Source organism: Xenopus laevis, chromosome 1L (genome assembly GCF_017654675.1).
Source record: "Xenopus laevis strain J_2021 chromosome 1L, Xenopus_laevis_v10.1, whole genome shotgun sequence".
Classification (NCBI taxonomy): domain Eukaryota; kingdom Metazoa; phylum Chordata; class Amphibia; order Anura; family Pipidae; genus Xenopus; species Xenopus laevis.
This window is the reverse complement of record NC_054371.1, coordinates 183,701,579-183,725,952: the sequence shown is the minus strand read 5'-3', so window position 1 is coordinate 183,725,952 and position 24,374 is coordinate 183,701,579. Positions and strand designations below refer to the sequence as shown.

The following is a 24,374-nucleotide window of genomic DNA, read 5'->3' as shown; positions in this document are numbered from 1 at the left end:
CCCAAAAACTTGAATCTCTTGAATCGAATGATTTTTTGGGCAAAACCCATGAAGGCTATTAAAATCTTCAGATGGTTCAAGTAACCTCTGCCATTGACTCCTACATGACCTAGAAAGGTTTTAGATGGTGTGTTTTTTGGATTCAAGCAATTTCCAGGTCATTTTTTTTAACCCGAAAATTGGCTTTTTGGCCAAAAAAATAATCTTGAAAATGTGAATTTTCATAGAAAACACAACTCAAACCTTAATAAATAACCCCCCTTAAGTGTCATCTTTAAAAAACAAGTACATCTTTTTAGTTTTCGTGAGACAAATTTTTTATTTTTATTTTGCCATTCTTTACTACGGGTATCAATTAGTTTTTGTATTGCAATGTGTATGTTTGTTGTATATGCTCTTCTGTTGCACAGCACTGTAGAATATTTTGCTGCTTTATAAACATGTGAATACTAATCATTCTAAATTAATCATGATCTGAATACCAGAGGAAACACAATGGTTTTCTTCCCCATGTCCAGGGGAACTATTGAGAAAATGAAAATTTTATACTAGCTTTAGCATACTGATATATGAAACTTTCTAAATACAGTCAATTAAAAATTCTGTACCGTTTCTAAAATAATCAAGTTTATCTTCACTATCCCCCTCTCAGCATTCTCTCTTCACGCAAGAGCTGGGTTTCACGTTCGGCACCCTATATCCAGAACCCAAGCTAGGCTCCCTGGTCTTGGCTCTCACTTCTGCCTTTAACCACCGCCTTTCACCTCGGGAGGAGCCCTCGGCTAATTGGATGCCGCTATGTCTTAATAGAGAGAGGAGCAAAGCTAACGGTTCTGGACGAGCAAAGGGGCACGATCTTCTCACCAGGATACTGGAAGAAAGAACACCACCAGGAACAGACAGGCCGGGCCAGCACAAGCAGAGAATTGTCAGACTGGCCGGAATCAGGATTGGAAAATGTAGAATAGTCAGTGGACAGGCAAAGGATCAGGATTGGAGAGGTCAGAATAGTCATAGACAGGCAGGATCAGGATTGGCGAGGTCAGAAGAGTCAAACAGGCAGGCAAGGGTCAAAACACAGTAGATCAATCAGAATACAAGTTATCAAGCACCCAGGAACAAGGCAAATTGAACCTAACAATGGGCAATCCAAAACACACTGGAGTCCCCTTCCCCACACTGAATTCCTCCTTAGAGGAAGGAGTGGCGCAGCGGGCGACCATGCCGAGGACGCGGCGGTGGACGCTGCTGCCCACTGGACTACCAGGGAAACTTTTCCTTACACTGGGTGTCAGATATTTATTGACAATTAGATCCAATATGTCTAATAGGGGGCTCCTTTTTTCCTAGATAATGTATTGGCGCTTACTCTATTTAAAATCACCAGACCATACTGTCTCTTTACATGCAGTATTTGTGCAAAAGGCAGTTATTTTGTTACATTTTGTTTGTGCTGGAATCAGTTATTTGAGTGCGCTCTAATTCATCTGTTAGGAAAGAAAGCCCTCCCTATAAAATATATGCAGTATGATGAAGTTCCACATTAACATTTTGTCAGGCTTGAGCTTAAGAGGCATGCCTATGTGTGCTTCATAGCATTAATAACTAAAGCCAAGTTTTAAAGTGTCACCGGATTTATCAATATCTTTTTCTGATAACTCTCCTTCAGAGAAACATGACACTAGTCTGTGAAAGGGAGAGTGAGCCATTTTACTCTCTACCAAATATGAATATGTTATTATATTATTATATTATTATCTGTGACTTGATGTCATGGGAATGAGTAAAGGTCATCATCGTATTAAACTGGCCAGAAGAATCAGATCCACATGCTGTATCAAGTATTTATTGCACATCTTTCTATCTGTAAATGCCACCCAACTGCAAATAATATACTCTTTCCTGTCCAGCTTTATCCTGTGTAGATCCTCGGCTGTTTCCCAGGAGAGAAACTTCACTCTCATACGTAACAAAAGGCACACAGTTTGCACAGGTGCAGTAACCCATAGGAGTCAATGAGATTTTTAATTTTTAACAGGTGACCAGTACATGCTACCTACTAATTGGTTGTTATAGGTAGCTTGACCTATTTCCCCTTTTATAACATATCCCAACATGAATGGGTATGCAGGCACAGAAAATAATTTAGAGCACTCTCAGAATCCAATTGACTCCTTGGGCCAGAATAAGGCCTTTTAGAGCTTGTAATATCTGACAACCTGAAATAGTAGAACATAATAATAATGTTAAACACTACGGCAAAGGAAATAATAAAATGGATGACAGGCAAATATACCAGAGACTATCTGCACAAATAGCGCAGTAAGGGCTGAACAGAGTGTCAGACAACATGCCAGGGGAAAAAGATGTAAAATTTGGCATTAATAGTATCATGAGTGTGTAATTACACAGTGCATGGTTACATACTCATCTACTACCTTCCATATTGGTAGTGGCATTTATGGCACCCAGGGTAGCCAAGCCAACCAGTTTCTCCTGTGACTTACAAAGGGCACCCACCCGACCCTTGTTCATTTCAATTGACCAACCTGCTACTAACCATTCCAATTAAAGGGATACTGTTATGAGAATTTTTTTAAAAAAAGCATCAGTTTCTTAAAAGAGCAAACAGATTTTTTTTATATTTCATTTTGAAATCTGACATGGGGCTAGACACATTGTCAGATTCCCAGCTGCCCCTAGTCATGTGACTTGTGGTCTGATAAACTTCAGTCACTGTTTACTGCAAGTTGGAGTGATATCACCCTCTCCCCCCCCTCCAGCAGCCTAACAACAGAACAATGAGAAGTTAACCAGATAGCAGCTCCCTAACACAAGATAACAGTTCCCTGACACAAGATAACAACTGCCTGGTAGATCTAAGAACAGCACTCAATAGTCCCACTGCGACACATTCAGTTACACTGTGTAGAAGAAAAAACAGCCTGCCAGAAAGCAGTTCCATCCTAAAGTGCTGGCTCTTTCTGAAAGCACATAACCAGGCAAAATGACCTGAGATGGCTGCCTACACACCAATATTAGAAATAAAAAATAAATACACTTGCTGGTTCAGGAATTAAATTTTATATCGTAGAGTGAATTATTTGCGGTGTAAACAGTATTAATTAGAAATAAAAAACTAAATCATAAAAATCATGACAGAATCCCTTTAAAGGAGAAGGAAACCCTGTAGAAAAAAACCCTAACCCCACCCCACGTAGACCCCCCTCCCTCCTGGCTAACTGCCCCCCTGAGAAATGCCCCATCCTTTATACTTACCCCTCGTCGCAGATTCTGGCAGCGGACTACATGGCATCCATCTTCCGGGTCCCCGGTAAGATGACTGGGAGATCGTCAATCTCCATCAATTTCGGCGCATGTGCAGTTGTCAAAAAACGCCAACTGCGCATGTTCTGACATACCAATCTCCCAGTCAGCTTAACGAGGGCCTGGAAAATATATGCCATCAAGTCCGCTGCCAAAATCTGAGGGGTAAGAATAAAGTATGGGGCATTTCCCCGGGGGGCAGTTAGCATGGGGGAGGAGGGAGGGCGGTCTACTTGGGGTGGGGGGTATGTTTTTTTTCTAAAGGGTTTAATTCACCCTTAAATAAAGTACTAAAAATAACAAATCAGACTATATTCTGACCATTAATTGACAGCCAGCAATTTGTACTAATTAATATCTGACAAATAGTAGTGACATTCACCCATGGATATCGTCAGACAGGCAATACATATAGAGACATTATCGTTGACCGACAGAAATCTTCTAACCTGTCCAATCGACTATACGACACCATGGCAGTAAAAAATGTTGGGTCTGTCCACACAGTCCAAAAATCGTACAAATCTTCTTTTCGCGCGACATCATTGCCAGCTTTAGACGCAGTGGCAAAATTAACTTATTAGTTATAATGGCAGGTGGAAGGAACAGGATAATGAAGATTAACAATGTTATATGAGTAATCAAACTGAATTTTTAACTGATTATATTTAGTATTTTTTTTCCTGAAATTAAGTTTAAATTTTTTTTTTTTGTTGGGCTCCATTTCTGAATTCCGCTTAAAGGGCTGACATTCCAGATATAACACAGGCAGATTTTCACTGAGCACAAGTCAACAAAATGTAAGTTATTTTTTAATGTATTTTAAACCACGTGGTCGCGTCACAATAGATACTGTGGCATTGCTCTTCAGTGGGGATGGGCGAATTTGACCCGTTTAGTTTTGCCAAAAATTCGCTGGTGGGCGAAATGTTGCCGATGCCCATTAAAGTCTATAGGTGTCAAAAAAATGTTGTCGTGCGGCGAAATTTTTTTGCTGCGCATCTTTTTATTTTGACGCACACCATACAAGTCTATGGCTTCATTTTTTCGGCAAAACAAGGCGAAATTCGCACATCCCTACTCTTCGGGCAGGGAACTCAACTAGAGTTGCCACCTGGCTGGTATTTTACAGGCCTGGCTGGTAAAAATGACGGCTGATCCCAATGTTATTAAAAAGGAAAAAAGATAAACCTATAGGAAGGCCGATATTTTTTTCCAGAAAAGGTGACAACCCTAAAGTCAACTGTGCATTGAAACTCTTGGCACTTAGGTATTTATTATGTGTAGGGATGGGCGAATTTTTTCGCCTCGTTTTGCCAAAAAAATGGCACCCATAGACTTGTATGGCGGCGTGCGTCAAAAAAAAAAAAAAAGACGCGCAACAAAATTTTTTTTTGACGCCCATAGACTTTAATGGGTGCCTGCGACATGTCGCCAGCGGCAAATTTTTGGCAAAACGAAACGGGGCCCATTCCCTAATTATGTGCAATCTATAAGCACCAGCTTGTGTAACTAAATATACTACTACACAATGATAAAATCCAGTTGAAGTAAAAGTAACTTTTTGTGCTCCAGAACACATCCAAGCCACCCTCCTGACGCATTTCTACAGGTTTGCTGACTGACTGCTACTAGCAGCTCTACCACATCCAAAGTGCCAAACGTTGCATTTCCCAACTGATGTAATACAGCAGCATCTGTTACCAATCTGACAGGCACCAAATGATCAACTACAATTTACACAAACTCCTTTCTCACCCCTCAACAACACGCGCAAAAATAACTGCACATGTAACGATCAGCCGATGTCACCAGAGCCAAACCCTCTAGGCCCCGCCCCTCCATGAGGTGACCAGAACGCGCGTTCTACTATTGGACACGGCCGATCCCTACTACACGCCGACCTTGCCCCTCCCAGGGGAATCCCCGATGATCGGCAGAGTATTACGCCAATCGCTATGTAGTCTACTAGGCCCGCCCATTTGGCTTCTTCGTCCGTAACACGCAGCAGCTGAACGAAACGTTGAAGTGGAATCGCTGCCGGGAACTCTGTACAAAGAGTAATAATCACACTGTATTCTTCTCTCACGGAGAAGGACGCACTTTATAGATATTTCTTTGGGCTCAGGCGGGTGTTGACTAGATTTCTCAGCCAACCTTGAAGGGAAATGGGCGGACCCTAGTAGGTTTCAGCTCGCTCCACCAACCTGCGCCCCCTGGTGTTAGGCGGAGCAGTGTCACAGTCAGTTTCTTCCCTTCGTCAGACACACACACACCGCCCGCCTCCCTTCTCTGTCATCTGTGCGCGGAAGGGGCTGTCTGCGATTGAGGGGGGGAGGCTTCCCCTCTGACACGGAACATCTCCCTTCTGTATGTGTGTGAGTGTGTGTGTGAGAGGCCCCACCTCCTCTGGCCATCTTTATTACATTCATTACCGCAAAGGAAGAGAGACCCGGCCCTGCCTTCCACTCACCACCCTACTCCCCAAACACCCGTGAGAACCCGAGGGGAAAGAGAAGTCAGCGGCGTATATCGGCAGGGCACAGCTGGGCGGAGACTAGAGTGAAGCGCACTGAAGAGCCTCGGCAGCAGCGCACAGTGCTAGTAGCTTGGCAGGGTCCCGGTGTGTGTGAGGAGGCCCCTCAGGTCCGGCCGTGACAGCTCCGTGTGCTCAGGTGAGGCGTTTGTCCCACAGGTGCGGTCGGGGGAGGAGGGTTCCCAGCAGAAAGGAGGGGGATATCTAATGAGAAGGATTTCCTTCTGTGCCCCACTTATTCCCCTGGGTGGGAGAAAGGAACTCGCTTCCTGTTGTTTCTCAGTTGAGAGGCATGGGCCGCGCTAGGGACTCACCAGTGTTAATAGAAGCGCTTTATTTCTGGCAAATTCCGCTCTGGTGTCGCCTTGTGGCAGTGATAGTTTTATACTGGGAGCTGTAGTACAGAAACAGCAACAAGAGAGACCCAGACTGGACACCAGTGTTGCCTCAGCCCATGCCTCTTCCATCCACTTCATATTGTCTGAGGTGCTGCTGGGAAACGAGTCCTTGTCTTACAGAGGTGTATGGGGGCAGGGAGGGCTGATGCTGCTATATAAACCTCAGAGGCCCTGTGTGTGTGTGTTGCTTTCTTTATACTTGTATCACTGGGGGAGGTAACAGTCAGGTCATGCCCTATAAACTATCCTGGATTGTTAAGAAACTGCCAGTTTGTTAGCACAAGTGACACTTTAGGGATGGCCGACCGACCGGTCCTCTCCAGTTTTATTTATAACTTCTACCTAACTCCAGATTATGTGCATTGGATGGTAACCCATGAAGTCATTTAGGGGCATAACTATAATGGTCACATGCTAAGATTCGGGAGATGTAGTAGTCCGGCGACAAATCGCTTCATCTAATCTCCCCGAAAAACCCTCCCTGCCGGCTAGAATCTAAATGGCCAGCGGGATGGCAATTGGAGCGATTTCGTTTTCCGAAGTTGCCATCCCGCCATTGATTTAAATTGTAGCCGGCGGTAAGGCTTTTCGGGGAGATTAGTCGCCCGAAGAAGAGGCGATTTGTCACCGGGTGACTAAATATCCCCAAATCTTAGCGTGTGCCCTTACCCTAAAGAAAGCAGACATTCGACTGCAGGGGGCTCCATGATGCCCAAATAAAAAGCGATTTCAACATATATTGGTAGAAACAGGTCAATCTCTGGATATGTTGAGGGCCCTAAAATGAATTTGCTGTGGGGCCCCGTAACATCTAGTTACTCCGCTGAACTCACTCTTCAGTGTTGGATCTTGCCAGGCCTTCACAGAACTTGATAATGAGCTACCAATCTTACACACAGACTAGGAAGTGCTAAATGATATAGTCATGGAATAAATTGATGGTAGGTACTAACCAGAACTGGTGGAAAAATCTGCTTTGGGAACCACTTCCCCCTGGGCTGGATGGGAGACTTTCTTTGATAAGCCAATCTCACTCATGTACAGTTTGGATGTTTTAAGTAAAATTATTGCATCCAAATTGCATGTGGTGGGGATTAAAGATAAACCCTACCTATAGACTTTTAACTCTAAATGGTAGAGTGATCAATACACTCTGCTGATTTGTTGCTAATAGACCAGTGCTTTGGTACAATATGGCATGTTTGTAAATGAGCTCTCAAGTATGATAATAGCAGCATAAGTTTTGCAGTTATGAGAAAATCAATACTGTGCGTCAGATATGCGTTACTGACAATGTGCTAGGTGAGTGTATATTGTATTATTAATCAACATCCCAGACTGGACAGTTTCAGAGATTTTTTTTCACATATTCTAGTTTACATAGAATTGCAGGCCAAAATGTAGTTGATGTTTCATATATTTTTTGTTTCTTTTTTTTTTAACTATACAAAATGGGGCAAGATGCTTTTGTACTTTCTGTGTTTATCAGTTCTGGACTATTATTGCTTAGTTTTACCTTGAGCTTTAATAATACATATTTGGGAGCATTTAAAAGCAAAAGCACTGCCGGGAAGACACCGCTTCAAGGCCAGTTCATTGTTATGGGAGACTTTTGCTAAGTGCATCTAATCTCCCATGCAGGGCATAACCGGTGGGCATGAATATGAGAATTGTGATTTGTTTATGTACACCATTTACATAAAATTGGACTCACAGTAGGTATATTTGACATATGGTAACACTGCAGCAGGGAAAGGGTCAGAGCTGAGTGAGTTTTTTTTTCTTTTTGTAGGAATAGTTACACCCATGATAATGCTAACTTTGATACAGGAAAGGAGGCAGATGCCCACAGGATGCAGCTGCCTCTGGGTTGTTTAGTTAGCCAGGAGACCAGGCCTTGGCACATTATTGTTTAGTGTTCCCTTCAGTGTCTTGGAGGCAGATACGTTTTGAATAGTAGTAAAATTAACATTAACAATGAACTGAAAATGAACATTTTCAGTGCATTGTTTTAAGTCATATAAATGTGTCCCTATTTTGTTATCTAAGCAAACTTCCAGTGTGTATATTTAGACTTGGGGTTTAAGATTGCTGATACAAATATTTGGCAACTCATTATCATAATCTATTAAAACATTTATTTTCAGATCTAAAATTAAACATAAAAATATTGATCTTACATCAACCCTCTTCAATAGCTAATAACAAAGTTGTGGTTGAATTGTAGAATAATCAGATAATACACCATTTTGGTGTTAGTGTTATTATTTACATACTACCAACATATTTTGCAGCACTTTTCAGAGAATATACATCATCCCCATTCTTCATACTGTGGTCAGTTTTACAGCTGAGAGAAGCAGATTTACTCAATGCTCCCTCTCCATTGATTTTAATCCAATCAGCCTGTGTGTGCTCACACACAGTGGAGCTGAAGCTTAAGTAGGCCAAGAGATGCCTCCTTTCACATATTCACGCTGTCTTCTGCCTATGTGTAAGCGCACACCTGCTGATTCAAATCAGTGGAGAGCGGGCACTGAGCAGATCTGCTTCTCTCAGCCTACAAAAAATACGCAGGCTGACAACAGTCAGAGCCTTCAGCTTGTGTGCCCATAGCCTAAAGATGACCTTGGGTGATCTGATTTACAAATGGTTGGATCACTTCTGCTTGATAATCCATGGTTGGCCACATTTGTTTGAATGTAGTCATTGTGATTGCCACCCATATCCACTGATGGTGGCCAATAGTTTACAAGATTTGGAGTTCTTAATTTAGATGAAATGATGGCTGTTCAGAAGTTTCAGCAGAGGGCTCTGGAAGTTACAAAACTAGCTTACCTGGTTGGTTTCTATATGTCCATTGGAAGAGCTTAGTTTACTACAGCAGCATAGTTGGTTCACTTTTGCTGGTTTAGCTGAAAATAATTATATACTATATACAATATGCAAAAATATTTATGTAAATTTCCCCTAAATGCTATTTTTTTTTTTGCTGCATGCCATGTGCATAATTTGCAAACCTAACAAAGTAATTATTATTTTTTTTTTATGTACACCTCTTTAGGTTTGAATATAATCTGCATGGCTGTCCAGTTTAATGAAGTCTAATTTGAGGAAGTAATTTTTTTCTGTTTCCTTTAAAATCATTTTTCTGATGAATTTTTGGTTAGCTATTTGCTAGCCCTATATGTACTGACAGCCTACAGGATGCTCTGTTTAGACATAAACCAAAACCAAAACTTGCCTCCAAGCCAGGAATTGATAAATAAGCACCTGTGTGTAACATCCAAGGGGTTGGTGAGCAACATTTTGCTCATGTCGCATTCAGTATCTGAAAACCCAGAACAAAAGCCAAGGTCCCGGCTCACGCTTCTGCCAATAACAGCCGTCTTTCGCATCTTGAGGAGCCCTTCGCTACTCTGATACCACCAAATATTAAAGTGAGAGGACCAAGTCGAGGGTTCTGGGCAGACAAGGGAACTGGAACATGTGACAGTAGGAACGGGGTAAGAGTAGGCATAGTCGTGGAACGGGCCAAGGTCAATAACCAGTCAGTCAGCACAGTACAGAATCCAGAAGAGTAGTCTGTAATGGGCAAAGGTCGGTTCAGGCAGCGATATATCAGTGTTCAAGGAACAACAAATCAGATTAGAAGCGCACCACGGACTATCTAGAAAAGACCTAATTTGGGAAAAGGCAGACAAGGCACCTTTTAAATATTTGAATTTTGCTCCAAGCATTATGAAGTCAGATGCGGTGCGCCAAATAAAGGATGTACTTGTACACCGCTTTTCAAAACATGTGCACAACTAAATGGAAAAATGCGGGCCTCGCGAGGAAAGCAGCGGGTGTCCCCGCCACCCCATTAGATCACCAGGTATCATTACAGCTCATAAGATACTTTTTGGGGACCTCGGCTCTAAACCATGTGTTTTTATGGGCGCACACACAATTTGAGTGCACATGTAGAATTTGATTTGAAAACATTGCTGTTCAATAATTCATAATGCACATAAAATATAATTCTTGCACAATAATGAAGTTAAGGTGGCCATCGAAATAACAATTGCGATCTTTTGTTTCTAAACACACGTGTAGAGCTGAATTGTCAGATACACAGATAGAAAACAATAGAATTGTACCTGTATCTGACGGTTCAGCACTTAACAATGGACGATGTTTGATCAAAGGCACCCGATCAAAATTTTCCGTCCAGCCCGATTGACGTCTCTTTACCCACCATAGGTGCACCGAATATCGAACGAAAATTCTTTTGTACGATAATATCTGTGCGTCTATGGCTATCTTTACAAGTGAACATTAACAAAGCAGTTTGTTTTGCTGTTACATTTGGCACCTCATTAGGAAGATACAGTAATTCTTTAAAAAATTTAGAAAATGCATTTTGCTATTGTTTTGATATATTCAAAACCGTCCCGATTCCTGAACCGTCCAGGCAGAAATTTCTTAACAGAGGTGAAAGCTTTTTTTGGAATGACCAAATTTCAAATTCATAAAACTTAACAAAATTTTTTAAAAGAAATTTAGCTAGTAAAACAAAGAACTTGTGTATCTTAACCAGTTTTACTAGCCACGTTAGTTTGCAAGCTTTTTTTTTTTTTTTCCTTTGTATACATGCGGCTTAACAGCATCTTCTCAGTTGTCTGAATTCCTTAGCTTTTATGTGGCAAAATGCGGAATAAAAATGAATGCAGAAAATTGTATTCTGATTGTTCAGTACAGGTACTGGCCTAGAAGGCTTATGTGACCACTTTGCTTTAATGTGTGATTATTTCTTGATTAACAGACTTATTTTGAGAGTTTTAGGTAGAATATGGTGTCAGTTACATACGTTATAGTTAGGCATCTGTTAACTAGAACAATATTAATTCCTAAGATAATGTAAATTGCTATTCGATTTATTGAATAGCACAAGTGAACACAAAAGGAAGTGGTGGCTAGTTGACACTCCAACCCTAGTAAGCAAAAGGGATTCTGTCATTATTTCTATATTGTAGTTTTCATTTCTGAATTACACTGTTTACACCTCAAATAATTCACTCTTCCATGTAAAATGTAATTCCTGGACCAATAAGTGTTTTTTTTTTAGTTGTAATATTGGTGTGTAGGCAGCTATCTAAAGTTAATTTGCCTGGTCATGTGTTTACAGAAAGAGTGAGTTCTGCACTATGAAACTGCTTTCTGACAGGCTGTTGTTTCTCCTACTTAGTGTACCTGAAGGAGTCGCAGTGGGACATGGGTTTTTACTACTGAGTGCTATATTCATATCTACCAGGGAGCTGTTATCTGTTTACCATACCATTATTCAGCTGAAGGGCTGCCTGGGAGCAGGAACAGGGGAGATATAACTCCAACTTGCAGTGCAGCAGTAAAGAGTGACTGAAGTTGACCAGAGCACATGACTGGGGGCACATGGGAAACTGACAATATGTCTAGCCCCATGTCAGATTTCTAAATTAAATATACAAAAAATATGTTTGCTCTTTTGAAAAACGGATTACAGTGCAGAAGTCTGCTGGAGCAGCACCCTTAACTAATGTGTTTTGAAAAAAAAAAACATGTTTTCCCATTACAGTATCCCTTTAATAACAAAGGCTTAAAACTAATGCTACATGGAGTGGATTCTCAGTGCCTCTGCTGACATCAACCTTCTCCTGTAACTGTACCCAGTGCCACTGAGTCAGATGCAGACACACAGATGAAATGTCTGAAACACATCTTAAAAGTTCTTGAGTTCCCTTACCATTAAAATCTATTAGAATCCTGTGCAATGAAAGAAAAATTTTTAGCAGCACTTAAACAATGACATTCAAGTATGTACCTTAGAACATTGATCCCCAACCAGCTACTTGTGAGCAGCATAAGAAACTTGCTTGACCGTTATCTGCTGGGAGATGTGAATTGTGAAGAATTTTGATAATTCAACCTTTATTTTTTTTTTTTTGTAAATCGGCAGTAGGCAAAGTGATCTTTATATTATTGGTTGCTGCGGACAGGTTGCTGCGGACACCTGCTTCTCCCAATGGACATGCTAGTGTCACAGGGGCAAAAGCTTTCAGACAGATTTAGGACGCTGTGTCTCTGCTTATAGTTCATGGTTTATCATATATAAAGCACAATTAATTTTATTGTACAAGACCATGTTATTTACAGTGAAAGTGCATATCTAGTTCCATTGTTGTCCACTCCTGGTCATGTGAAGCAATTCTGTGATTCCTTGTTTTCCTGGTTATTTTCATAAATGTTGTCCATAATCATTTGGAGTAGTGCCTCAGGCTACCAGCCTTCCCTCCAGTTTAGTAGCTCTAGCTAAGCTATTAACTTTCTATCTTACGCCTTCATAAACAAATATTTCCTGTGTATGCCTCTCAAGTCCATTTTGATTATCTTGCAGCTCCATGAAGACATATTGTGTTTGCCCTCAGAGAAAATCCATTGCACTGGTCCCATGGGCATGTATTTAATTGGTTGGTTTGAAAATTGACAAGGCTGCTTTTCTTTGAGATGGGTCAAATAAGTGAATATGGGACGTTTGTCTGTCTAGATTGTACAGAATCTATGCATGGGCCAGTTGTTGGACTTTTTTGTATTTCTATTATACATATAAATGTTGAACTGTAAATAAACACGACAACATTTTAACATTTCCCCTCAAACTCCCAAGTGTTTTATTCATTCCTATTGATTTTTCCCTTTTAGAAAATTTGAGAAAATTGAGGTAGTCAATAGACATCTGAGAACTGTGCACTTTATTGGGCATCCCTTTACTTCAGCTGAGTAATATGATTTGTAAGTTATATAAATTGTTAATGAATTTACTTTTACTTCAGATTCCCAGGCTTCCCAGAAATGAGGTAATGTTTTATTGTGACTGGAGACAAATTTAGAATGATAACAACTAAATGGTGGAAAAATAGTTTAGGCTTTTCTGTATTTCTCTGGAAGAGAAAAATTGTTGTACTGAACCCCAAAATTTTTGTACATTTATGGGACCTGTTATTCAGAATGCTTGGGACCTGGGGCTTTCTGGGTAACAGAACTTTCCTTAATTTGGATCTTCATACCTTTAAGGCCCCCATACACGGGCCGATAGACCGAGTCAGCATCTTATTGGCCCGTTGATGCGGTCCCGTTATCTGACCAACCGTATTGCCTCCATTCTGATCCGATCGTTGGGCTCTAGGGCCCACAATCGGATCAGCACAATATCGCCAACCTCAATGTGGGTGTATTGGGGAGAGATCCGCTCGTTTGGCGACATCGCCAAATGAGAGGTTCTCCCTGTGTATGGCCACCTTAAGGGTACGACTACATGAAAAATTTTTGTATCGATCTGACGCACTGCGACAGAACCCATGCAACAAAAATAAGTTAAGAGATAGAATTTTGCAGCGTTGATCAGATGTGACACAACTGTCGGACGATTGAAAAAATCATTTTAAAAAATTTAAATAAAATAGTCTATGGGAGACAGCCTTTCCGCAATTCGGAAAAAGGATCCCATACCTGTACAGGTATGGTAGTTATCATCTGAAATGCATGGGACCTGGGATTATTCAGATAATCTATAACAAACAAGGGAAAGTTGTGCTCACCACTATTTTTTAAAACCATTAGGCGGGGGTGCAATGAGGGTGTGACCACAAAATACATATAGTCAAATACAAGAGTCCTCTGCACTCAACCCATTATCAATATTTTTAAGACAGCGACATTTTGTGCATACTGCTACTAAAAAATGCCTTGCCCTTTAAACAAAACAGGGATTGTTTGTCCATATATTGCAATATATTTAAGATGGCCAACTACGTCAAAGTCATCCCATATCTGGCCAGTCCTATGCTCAATTTTATCTGATTCATTAAGAATTCTATTGCTTCATTATACATTTTACAAAGGGACTTGGTTTTACCTGCAACTTAACTTGCTGCTTTCAAAGTAAACCTCCATACTTGGCTGCCCTTTTATTAGACACCAGTGGGATCACCTGACTATAGTTGGGAAGGGTGGGAGCTACAACATGGAGCTGGTCACTGCTCCTGTATAAACTATAACAAACAAGGGAAAGTTGTGCTCACCACTATTTTTTAAAACCATTAGGCGGGGGTGCAATGAGGGTGTGACCACAAAATACATATAGTCAAATACAAGAGTCCTCTGCACTCAACCCATTATCAATATATTTAAGACAGCGACATTTTGTATTTAGTAGCAGTATGCACAAAATGTCGCTGTCTTCCCAACTTTTGTATAGCAGGTTTCCAAATAATAGATCTCGCACCTATAAGTATTTGTTTTAGCTTCACATACTTGGGGGCAGATTTATCAAAATGTAAGTTTAGAGCTTGATAAATAAAAACTCAACCACGCATTAATTTGAATAAGAGACTGGAATACGAATAGCAGAGGGCCTGAATAGAAAGAAAAAATACATTTGTATGCTTGCATAGTTTTTGCTTATTAGATGGGGTCAGTGACCCCCATTTGAAAGCTGGAACGAATCAGAAGTGAAAGGCAAATAATTCATAAAAACAATGATCAATTGAAAAGTTGCTTAGAATTGGCCATTCTATAACAAACTAAAAGTTAACTTAAAGCTGACCAAACCCTTTAAAAGGGATGGGTATTGCTGGCTCTAAGAACCAATGCATCAGTTGTATGCCTCAATAGTAATGTATGGAACTATGCTGCATGGAATATGAATATTTAATCTGAGCTTCCTCTTCTTAATATAATCAATCAAAACATTTTGTACTAAACACTACTGCTGTTCTTATTTCACTGTATTATTTCACTGTATTTAATACATAGTCTTTAATATTCCTTTTTAAAAGACCTCACCAGCTTCATCTCCCAGTTCTCCATCTTGGAATTCTTTATGTCTGGATTGCACTTTTCCTTCTAAAATAGAAAACCAAAAGGGCTAAAAAGAGACAAAAAGCCCTTCACAAGCAATTACATTCAAAGTGAAGCCTTCAGAAATCAGAATGTATTTGTCTAATGCCATATACACAGCACTGCCTAGATACCAAAAGTGAGTGTTTCATTCTCCCATAAGGCATCATTGGGGCGGAGACATGCAAATCACTCTTATGTCCCTTTGGCCAACTGTGAATCAAGAACTGCTGGTTTATAGCACAGATACAGCCTAATGGTTCAGAGACATATATCCAAACTTGCAGACAGCTTGTTTCGATCTTGTTAGAATTCATCAGTGCAAGATATTGGAACATGACTTCTGAGGGGGTAGGACTTGGAGAATAGCGAAATGGAAATTTCTCATGTCTCCACCCATGATGCCTTATGGGAGAATAGAAACTCTCATTTTTGGTGTCTAGGCAGTGCTGTGTGTATGGCATGAGACAAGTAAACACCTTCTGATTTTAGAAGCCTTCACTTTCCTTCTGAAATAGGCCCACAGCCCTGCGTCATTGTTGCTAGCTTGTAGTGTTTACTGCCTCAAGGTATAGGCACTGTTTGTTTGCCTTCAGTCATTTTTTTTTTTTTTTTTTTTTTTCCGGTGTACGAATTATACAAAACTGATGTGTGTGGGTTAGGAACACAGTTTGTAAGCTTGAAAATAAATAATAAACAATCTCTGTAAAGTGCTGCATAATATGTGCACCATAGCTGCAGCTGGGCCTTGGTGGGATAGTGTTTCTGGAGCCTCTCCCCTTGTGGCATCCACTCTGGTGCCAGCTAAAGGGGGTCCCTTCTTAACCTCAGGTTGAGTATAGTACAACTACTTTTACTGCACATTTAGGGCCTGAATAATTTATTATGTTTCATGATGAGATTCTGGGGTGATTCATGAGAATCATGTCAAATTGTAAACTATGATCACGAAAATTAATAAATGAGCGCTGACATAGGTTTTGGTGATTGATGTAGTGGCAGGCTGGGCCGAGACATAGCAGGAGGTGGGACAGCTACGTAGCAGGAGGCGGGGCGTGGCGTAGCCGAGGCGGGATGTGATATTGGGGGTGGGCTATGATGTGGCAATTGCCCGATTGCTGCATCAATCTAAGGGAATCCTGCCCGCTTTTCCTAATTTTGACCAGGACAACCCTTCAAAAATCCGGCCTGTCCAGGTCAAAACCAGACAGGTGGCAACCCAATCTTGGAGGACCATGCACAGTTGAACCTGCATCCTGAATCAGCCTTGACCGCGCATGCTCCCACAAGATCCCTATCGGAGAACTGACAGAAGAGGATCAGAAGACAGGGGAAGAGGGTGCCTTGAACTCTGCTGCTCAGCTCTAACTTTTGTCAAGTTGGCCCACAAGGAAACTTTTCAACAAAAAAGATGTTGCAAGGAGGCTGAGGGGAAAAAAGTGCCAAAACGTGCACAACTTTTCATGTTTTTCGTGTTTTTTCCCTTCTATTAACGGCCATTGTTTTCTACGAAATAAATCTCGCACACGAACGAGACTCTCAATGTTCTGTTCATTTCCAATAGGGCTAAATCTTGAATGTTTTAAAGGGGTTGTTCACCATGACTTTTAATATGATGTAGAGAGTGATATTCTGAGACATTTTGCAGTTGGTTTTCATTTTTTATTATTTGAGGTTTTTTAAAGGTGCACCAATAAGTTGAGTATTTTTTCTTTAATAAACAGGTTTCACAAAATACTTCATCGTATTTGCATTTTTCGTCACTCTTTCTTAGTTGACCCCCTAAGTATCATGTCATTAACCAGAAATTCAGCTTAGTTTGATTTGGCTGTGAGCTGACTGTTTAATTGTCAGTTAAGTAAAGATAAAAAATGCTTACCCCATGTGTAATTAAAGGCACAAAGTTTGGCCAGTAACCATAGTAACTAAGATGTTTACTGTAAACAGGTTACTTGTAAATGTTCGTTGTTGATTGGTTGGTATAAGGTGACATACTTATCAGCTTTTATTATATTAACTCCATTAAAGGAGAACTAAAGCTTAACAAAATAAGTAGGCTAGAAATGCACTTACCGGTAGTTTTGGACTTCTATACCAACCCAAGGCAACCACACAGCCTTTTAGTAGGGAAGATCTGTGCCTCGAAAGATGCCCCAGTAGCTCCCCATCTTCTTTTCTGCTGATTCACTGCACATGCTCTGTGCTTGCTGAGCTTAGGGACCCACTCATAATATACTATAATATACACATACTGTAGAATATGCATGTCATAATATAAGGCTGATTAGTAATTTATACAGATAACTATTACATGGCGGCTCAGAAACCAGCGCAAATAGCATCAAATGTAATAATCAGCCTTTTAGCATCAGCCGATATTACAGACCAACCTCATTTTCTGCTTGATAATTTGTGATGACCCCCTTAGCTTTCTCTAAAGCTGCTCAGAGCCCACTGAGCATGCGAGTGTGACAGACACTTTCCAAGATGGTGACCCCCTGTCAGTTTGAAGTCCTGGATAGTGATGGGCGAATTTATTCGTTAGGCGCGAATTCCCGCGATTCGTGAAACTGCAGCGGCGTAAAACCGGCAAATGTGTGCCGGTGTCCAAAAACGGACGCCGGCATCAAAAACTAGACGCCATCGCTGTTTCGCAAATTTTTGCCCAATTTAGTGGGAAATTCTAAATTTACAGCTGGTAGTTATATAATGTCAGATATGTCAGTTTTAATTGAAAGAATTGTCAAGGTTATTTAGAAAACTGAATAAGAATCAATGTATATATTTGTAAGTGTTCCTTTTCACCAGGGGAGTTTAATTTTACTTGTATCTTAGCAGCATGCTGATCACTTAGGAACTGGTTTTTCCATTTGTATAGGTGATGCAAGCATTGCTAATGAAATAGAAACATTATAATTATTTTCCACTTGTTAGAAAAAAAACCTTACTAGTTTTACCTTTTACCGGATTGTTATATATAGTGATTTTATTTTCCAATTCCACTTTGTTTTGGAACGATTTGCTGTAAATTACAGACAAGGTGTAAAGGGGTTTATTGGATCAAGCAAAGAAATCCAAAGGCACACAGACTGCTGCAAGCAAGGAACACCTTGCACATTTAATGCGGTAGATGCAACATTTCGGGGACATGCACCTTTGTCAAGCATGCAGTGATTAGTGAATACAGAAATATAAAGCTGTACCATTACAATGATTTTTGCAAATTTAAATAGGTTAAATACAAGTTTAAGTGGTAAAAAAAAGTCCGAAAAAATTCCATTGTTGAAGTGATATAAAAAAAAACCACAGTCCATGAAGACACCTAGTAGCAAAAAATAAATATACAATGTACAAAAAACCTAGTATCCAATATAAATATAAAATGCACAAATCAAAAATAAAATACAATTAGCAAATCTTACCCTACGCGATGATGGACAAGGGCGTAAAAAAATCTGTCCCTGTCATGTATTGAGACATATTATCTGTAAAGAAAAGAGAAAAAAGTTTACTTAGAAAAAAACTTTTTTTATAACTTACAAGAAACAAGCCAAATTGTACTCCTCCTTTAGGCTGCCTGGACTGCAAAAGCCAAATCCAGTAACATTCTCTCTGGTGTAATAATTTCCTGATATCTTGTCCTTGTTTATTAAACACATTTTCCAGTATCTGCCAATGCAATTGTGCCACCCGGTGGCCATGCGAAAAAAAGTGTCTTGCTAAAAGCATTTCTTTTTTCTCTTTAATCTCACTACCTTTTTATGTTCGTATTTGCTGGTTTATAATTTCTAATTAATGATTTATGTTCATTAAGACTTATTTTGATCGATCTTGTGGTTTGGCCTATATAGGCCATCCCACATGGGCATTTAATGCAGTATATTACATTAGAGGTATCACAAGTATAGCAACCCTTTATCTTATGCTTAGTACCCAGTGATGGATGCATCACTACATCTCCTGGGATGATGCCACTACAGTGTTCGCAATTTCTGCATGGGAACTTACCATTGGATTTTAAGGAATGGTAAACGTCCGTTTTAAAATTTGGCTTAAGTTTAATTAAATCACCCATATTCCTTTTCCCCTTCTGTACGAAAAGAGTGATGGTGACTGGAATAAATGTCCAAATTTCTGGTCGGCCTTCAGGATCTCCCAATACGTAAGGATTACCTTTCTACATAATTTTGAATTGGAATCAAAGGAGGAAATGAATGGGATACGTGGGGTCACCAAACTTATTATTAACCCTTCTGGTTAGTGTATTCGTTCTAATTATCCCCTTTATCTCCTCTCTGGCAGAGAGTACCTCATTTGTGTTGTAACCTTTTTCGGTAAATTTCCGCACAATCTTATTAGATTCCAATTCAAATAACTCATTCGAAGAGGTAATGCGTTTTACACGCAACAATTGACTTCTGGGTAAACCTTTCAGTAAGCCTGGTGGGTGAAAACTTGTAGATCTTACATGATTATTTTTGTCAGTGGGTTTAGTATACAGGGAGGTTACAAGGGAGTTACCACAATATCTGCTATGGACGTCCAAAAAATGTAACTCTTCAGGGTTGGCCTCAAAGGTAAATTTAATTGTGCCATGTATATTGTTCAAATAGGTGACAAAATCCTGCAATTTCACAAGGGAACCTGTCCAGATGAAAAAGGTATCATCCACATACCTCATATATGATTGGATGTAATCTATGTATTCAGAATTGGAAAAAATACAGGTTTTCTCAAGATAATCCATAAAAATGTTCGCATAAGTGGGTGCCATGTTGGCACCCATGGCACAACCCTGTAATTGAAGAAAAAAACTCATCTTTAAACTGAAAGTAATTTTTCGTCAATACACACTCAAGCAGTGTGCATAAAAAAAATTCACCATGTAAGTAGAGGTCCTTCACATCTAAAGAACAAAGAAAGAAAGGTTCCGTCGGTATTTGTACTTTATCAAGTCTAATAAGAAAATCGGTGGTATCAGTTAAAACTGGTTCCAATGTTGGCAGTACCTCTTGTAAATACCGATCAAGGTAGATAGATAGAGGCTGCCAAATAGAACCAACATTGGAAACAAGGGGCCTCCCTGGTGGTCGGTCAAGGCTCTTATGGATTTTTATCAAAAAGTAGATGTACGGAACCTTAGGGAATTGTGTAAGTAAAAGTTGCCCAATTTCATCCGTTATGATTCCCTCCATAATTGCCTCATTTAGAAGTACATTAATTTCATTTTTATATTTGTTGGTAGGGTCACATTAAGTTTTTTTATAATGCAAAAGATTTGTTAAGTTCCGGTCAGCTTCCTTGTCATAATCGGTGTTATTAAGTATGACCGTACCACCACCCTTGTCAGCTTTCAAAATGGTGACTGCAGTATTAGCTTGTAACAAATTTAATGCACAAAGAAATTCTAATAGAGAGATGTCAAAATGAACATTGCAATTTACTGGGAATTCTTACATGATCTTTTCTTAGTAAATGAATGTGGGTTTATTTAACTTTTCCTGTATTGCTGTGTCTTTTAATGCTTGCTAGGTTTCCTGCCACATGCCTTAAACCTACAGGCATGTTAATTGGCTGCTGATAAAACAGTGTGTGTGTGAATGGCATAAGGGTCCATAGACTCTGGTCAAGCTCCAGTGTGGCTGGGAGAGCAATGCAGAGTATGCTGCTGCTGTAAAAAAAAAAAAAAATACTGACAAATTCCTAGAAAAGCAATAGGCGTATATTGCTGTAAAGTTAGAACATAATACTTTCTGTCTGCCCCAAGCCACACCAGGTTCAGTAGTGCCTGAAGTCATGAATGTGGTAGAGTGCTTCCCCTGGGCTGTACCACCAAGGCATTTTTCGAGCAATTCTTGCCTATTACAGGAAGGCCCAGGCAAGTACGAGTATGGAATCCATCGTCTGGATACCTGTTATCCAAAAAGCTCTGAGTTACTGAAAGGCTGCCTCTCAGACTCCATTTGATCCAAATCTTAAAAAAAGTATTTCCTTTTTCTCTGTAATAATAAAACAGTACCTTGTAGTTGATCTAACCTAAATAAAGGGGGGCGGGGGGTTCACCTTCAAACAACTAGTTATTTTCAGATAGATCACTAGAAATAATTACTTTTTCCAATCCTTTGTATTTTCTATGTGTGACCGTTTTTCTAAAATTGAAGTGTAAAGTGTCATTTTTCACCTTCTAAAGCAGCTCTGGGGAGGGGGTCGCCGACCCTCTTAACTGTTCTAAATTGATACATTTAGTTGATACATTTCTTATCTTTGTCCCTGTTGAGTAGAATCTCTGCATTTCATTACAGACAGCTGTTAGAATTGATACAATAGTTGCTTTTACACAGAGATGCTGCCGAAAAATGTTATCAACTAAATGTTGTAAAATTGTACCAGTTTAGAGCCTGTACCTGAATAACTGAGCTGCCAGACTGAAACACCAGAGACAGGAACATTCAGCTTTAAACTTAGATTTTGGAAAAACGGTAAAAAATAAATAATGGAAAGTAATTGAAAAAAAAGTCTTTATTTCTGGGGAACAATCTGAAAACACTGAACTGAAAAAAGTGTTTGGAAGGTGAACAACCCCTTTAATCCTTATTGGAAGCAAAAAACTGCCATTTGGGTTTATTTAACATTTCCATGACTTTCCAGTAGAGTTAAGGGATGAAAATCCAAATTATGGAAAAATCAGTCTGAAAAACCCCATGTCCCGAGCATTCTGGATAACCGGTCTCATACCTGTACCATTGATTCACACTGACCCATAACGGTTGATGATTTGTAACATTTTATTCCTTCATGTAGCAAAAAATCGCTTGCACCCAAAAGGCTAGAAATCACTTCTAAAAACTGAAATTTGTGAGTTCTGTGTGTTAATTAGAGCCATCTGCATTCTTATTTAAAAAGCACTTGCAGCCTAGAGACTGCTTTGCTTTGGGATGTGTGCTGTGTTTTCAAGACTGTGGTTTCACACAACACAATGCTTTTTCTAGACAGTGCCCCATAAATACCGATGATTGCCCTGCACACTGAATTGGGGGTGAACATTATAATACAAAACATGTTTACTTGTTTTTCCTCTTCTGCCCTTAAGAATCAAGAGTGATTACTAAGGAGGACTTATGCGTTTCTTGCATAAATACTCGGCACTTCCTCTAAGACGCGTAAGTCCTGCTCACCCACTGCTAAATATTTGTACCAGGACTGGCAATCTGTGGGTTCTGGCAAATGCCAGAGGGGCTGCTATAAGGTGCCATAGAAAGTCGGTATTTAGTGGGCTGGTGGGGGCTGATTGGGCCTCTGTGTGGGCTGATTGGGCTTCTGTGTACCTAAAATGCCAGGGCCTATTTTAATTCTCAGTCCGGACCTGATTTGTACCACTTCGTGTGTTTCAGTAAAGCCGCTATTGTGAAATAATATTGGTTCTCCATGGAGGTCTGGAACAGCACCGGTGTATGCAGGAGTTCTTTGTGTTCATGTATTCTTTTAAATCTCCATCATAGTGAGAGTGATGTAGGGGCATATTTATTATGCTTTGTAAAAAACAGTGAGATAATACTTTGCCGGAAGCAAAGTAAAATAACGGCAGCAAATCTGGTATGAAGTAAAAGAAAACACACCTTCATAAATTCGCTATTTATTTTACACAGCTTTTTACACTATTTGTTTTTCAGCGAATTTCATTTTACACAGCATAATAAATATGCCCCATCTCTGACTCACACAGTGTCCATCCACTACCTAGGAACTCAAGTCCCCACAATTCATTGCTGCTTTACATCGTTCCTTTTCCCTAAAACGTACACTTAGGGGAAACATAGACCTGCTCGGGATTATAACTGTTTGATCATCAAAATTGATAGATCATCATAAACCATTCTCTGAGGCACAGAAATCTCACAAGGGGACTTTTTTTTTTTTACTCAGCATGCAGAATTATCACACGATTCTTGTTTTCATGTATATATAAATAAACAAAGGATCATGGGGTGTTTGATAGATACTTTGTACATAACTGTTTGATTTTTGTTTTTTTACTGCAATGTAGGTATCAGACTAATCATCCCATGGAATAGGTTCCAATATTCTTATATTTTGTAGGGATATATTTTTTTGGATTCAGCCAAATAGTGAATCTTCCACAAAAGTTTTGACTGAATCCTGAACTGTGCAGAATAAGACAAATGGGTTATGTAATTAAAGGCACTAATTTTGCCCAGGGGCAGTAACCTATAGCAACCAATCAGCAGGTAGAATTTCCTGGCCACATGTTTACACAAAATCTTATTGGTTGCTACTGGTTACTGCTCCTGGGCAAACTTAGTGCCTTTTATTACATGTGGGGGATAGGGTTATGATTGTTTCATAGCTTCTCAGGAGAGTCATACGTATAAGACCTGGGAATGTCTTTTGTGATTTCTCAGTTCTTTTCCACCCTTTTATGAGGAACTGATCAGGGATCTGGCCTATACTCCTCTTGTCAATTTTGTGGCCCCTGCTTACCTGTGGACTCCCCCCCCCCCCCCAAAAAAAATGTTTTTAGAATAGAAAGAGTACTGAAATATAGAACTCTCTTTCCTGTTCTTTATCATGCCAAAACAATTTGAGGAGAGTGACTGATTTTAATTATTGATGATTCAATAATGTGAATTGCAGGTACCCAAATAATCATATGCCAGTAATTTAGTAATTATACTCTAAAGAATTACTAATAAATGTTTGACAATGCTAATCTATTATTAAATACATAATTGTATGTAGTCAGAATGTAGTTGAAACATTTGCAGCATAAACAGATCCTTTATTGTACCTGTTTAAATAGAATTTTTTTTTTTTTTATTATAAAAAGAATCCCCTACCATCTCCCAGTTTTCCTAGTGCTTACTGTTCATAAAAGTAGGTGTTAAGTCTACATAAGGCGTATAACTGTGACTGACTTCTCCCTTAATTGCTCTATGTTGGAAAAATACGTTCTTTCAGCTTAACTTGCTGTTATATAAGAAATAATAAAAGCCAAGGTTATTTTGTAAAATACTGTAAATTATAGAAAACATATTTATATAAAGTCTGCTACATTGTAGTTACAAGTAATTCAATTTTACAAATATTTTTTACCCTTTTTGCCAACTTGTTAATATTTGTTAGAACTGCTGAAATAGGCCCCCTCCTTAGAGCCATTATGAGGGAGATGCCAGTCATTT

General features: G+C 39.6%; 1 protein-coding gene across 1 annotated transcript in view; it reads left to right on the top strand.

Annotated features, from left to right (window-relative positions):
* The first annotated feature begins 5,848 nt into the window (after positions 1 to 5,848).
* Positions 5,849 to 24,374, top strand: part of csnk1g3.L (casein kinase 1 gamma 3 L homeolog) — an 84,649-nt gene continuing 66,123 nt past the window's right edge. The window contains 1 exon segment of the mRNA NM_001097128.1: positions 5,849 to 6,002. The gene's annotated coding sequence lies outside the window, so the exon portion shown is untranslated.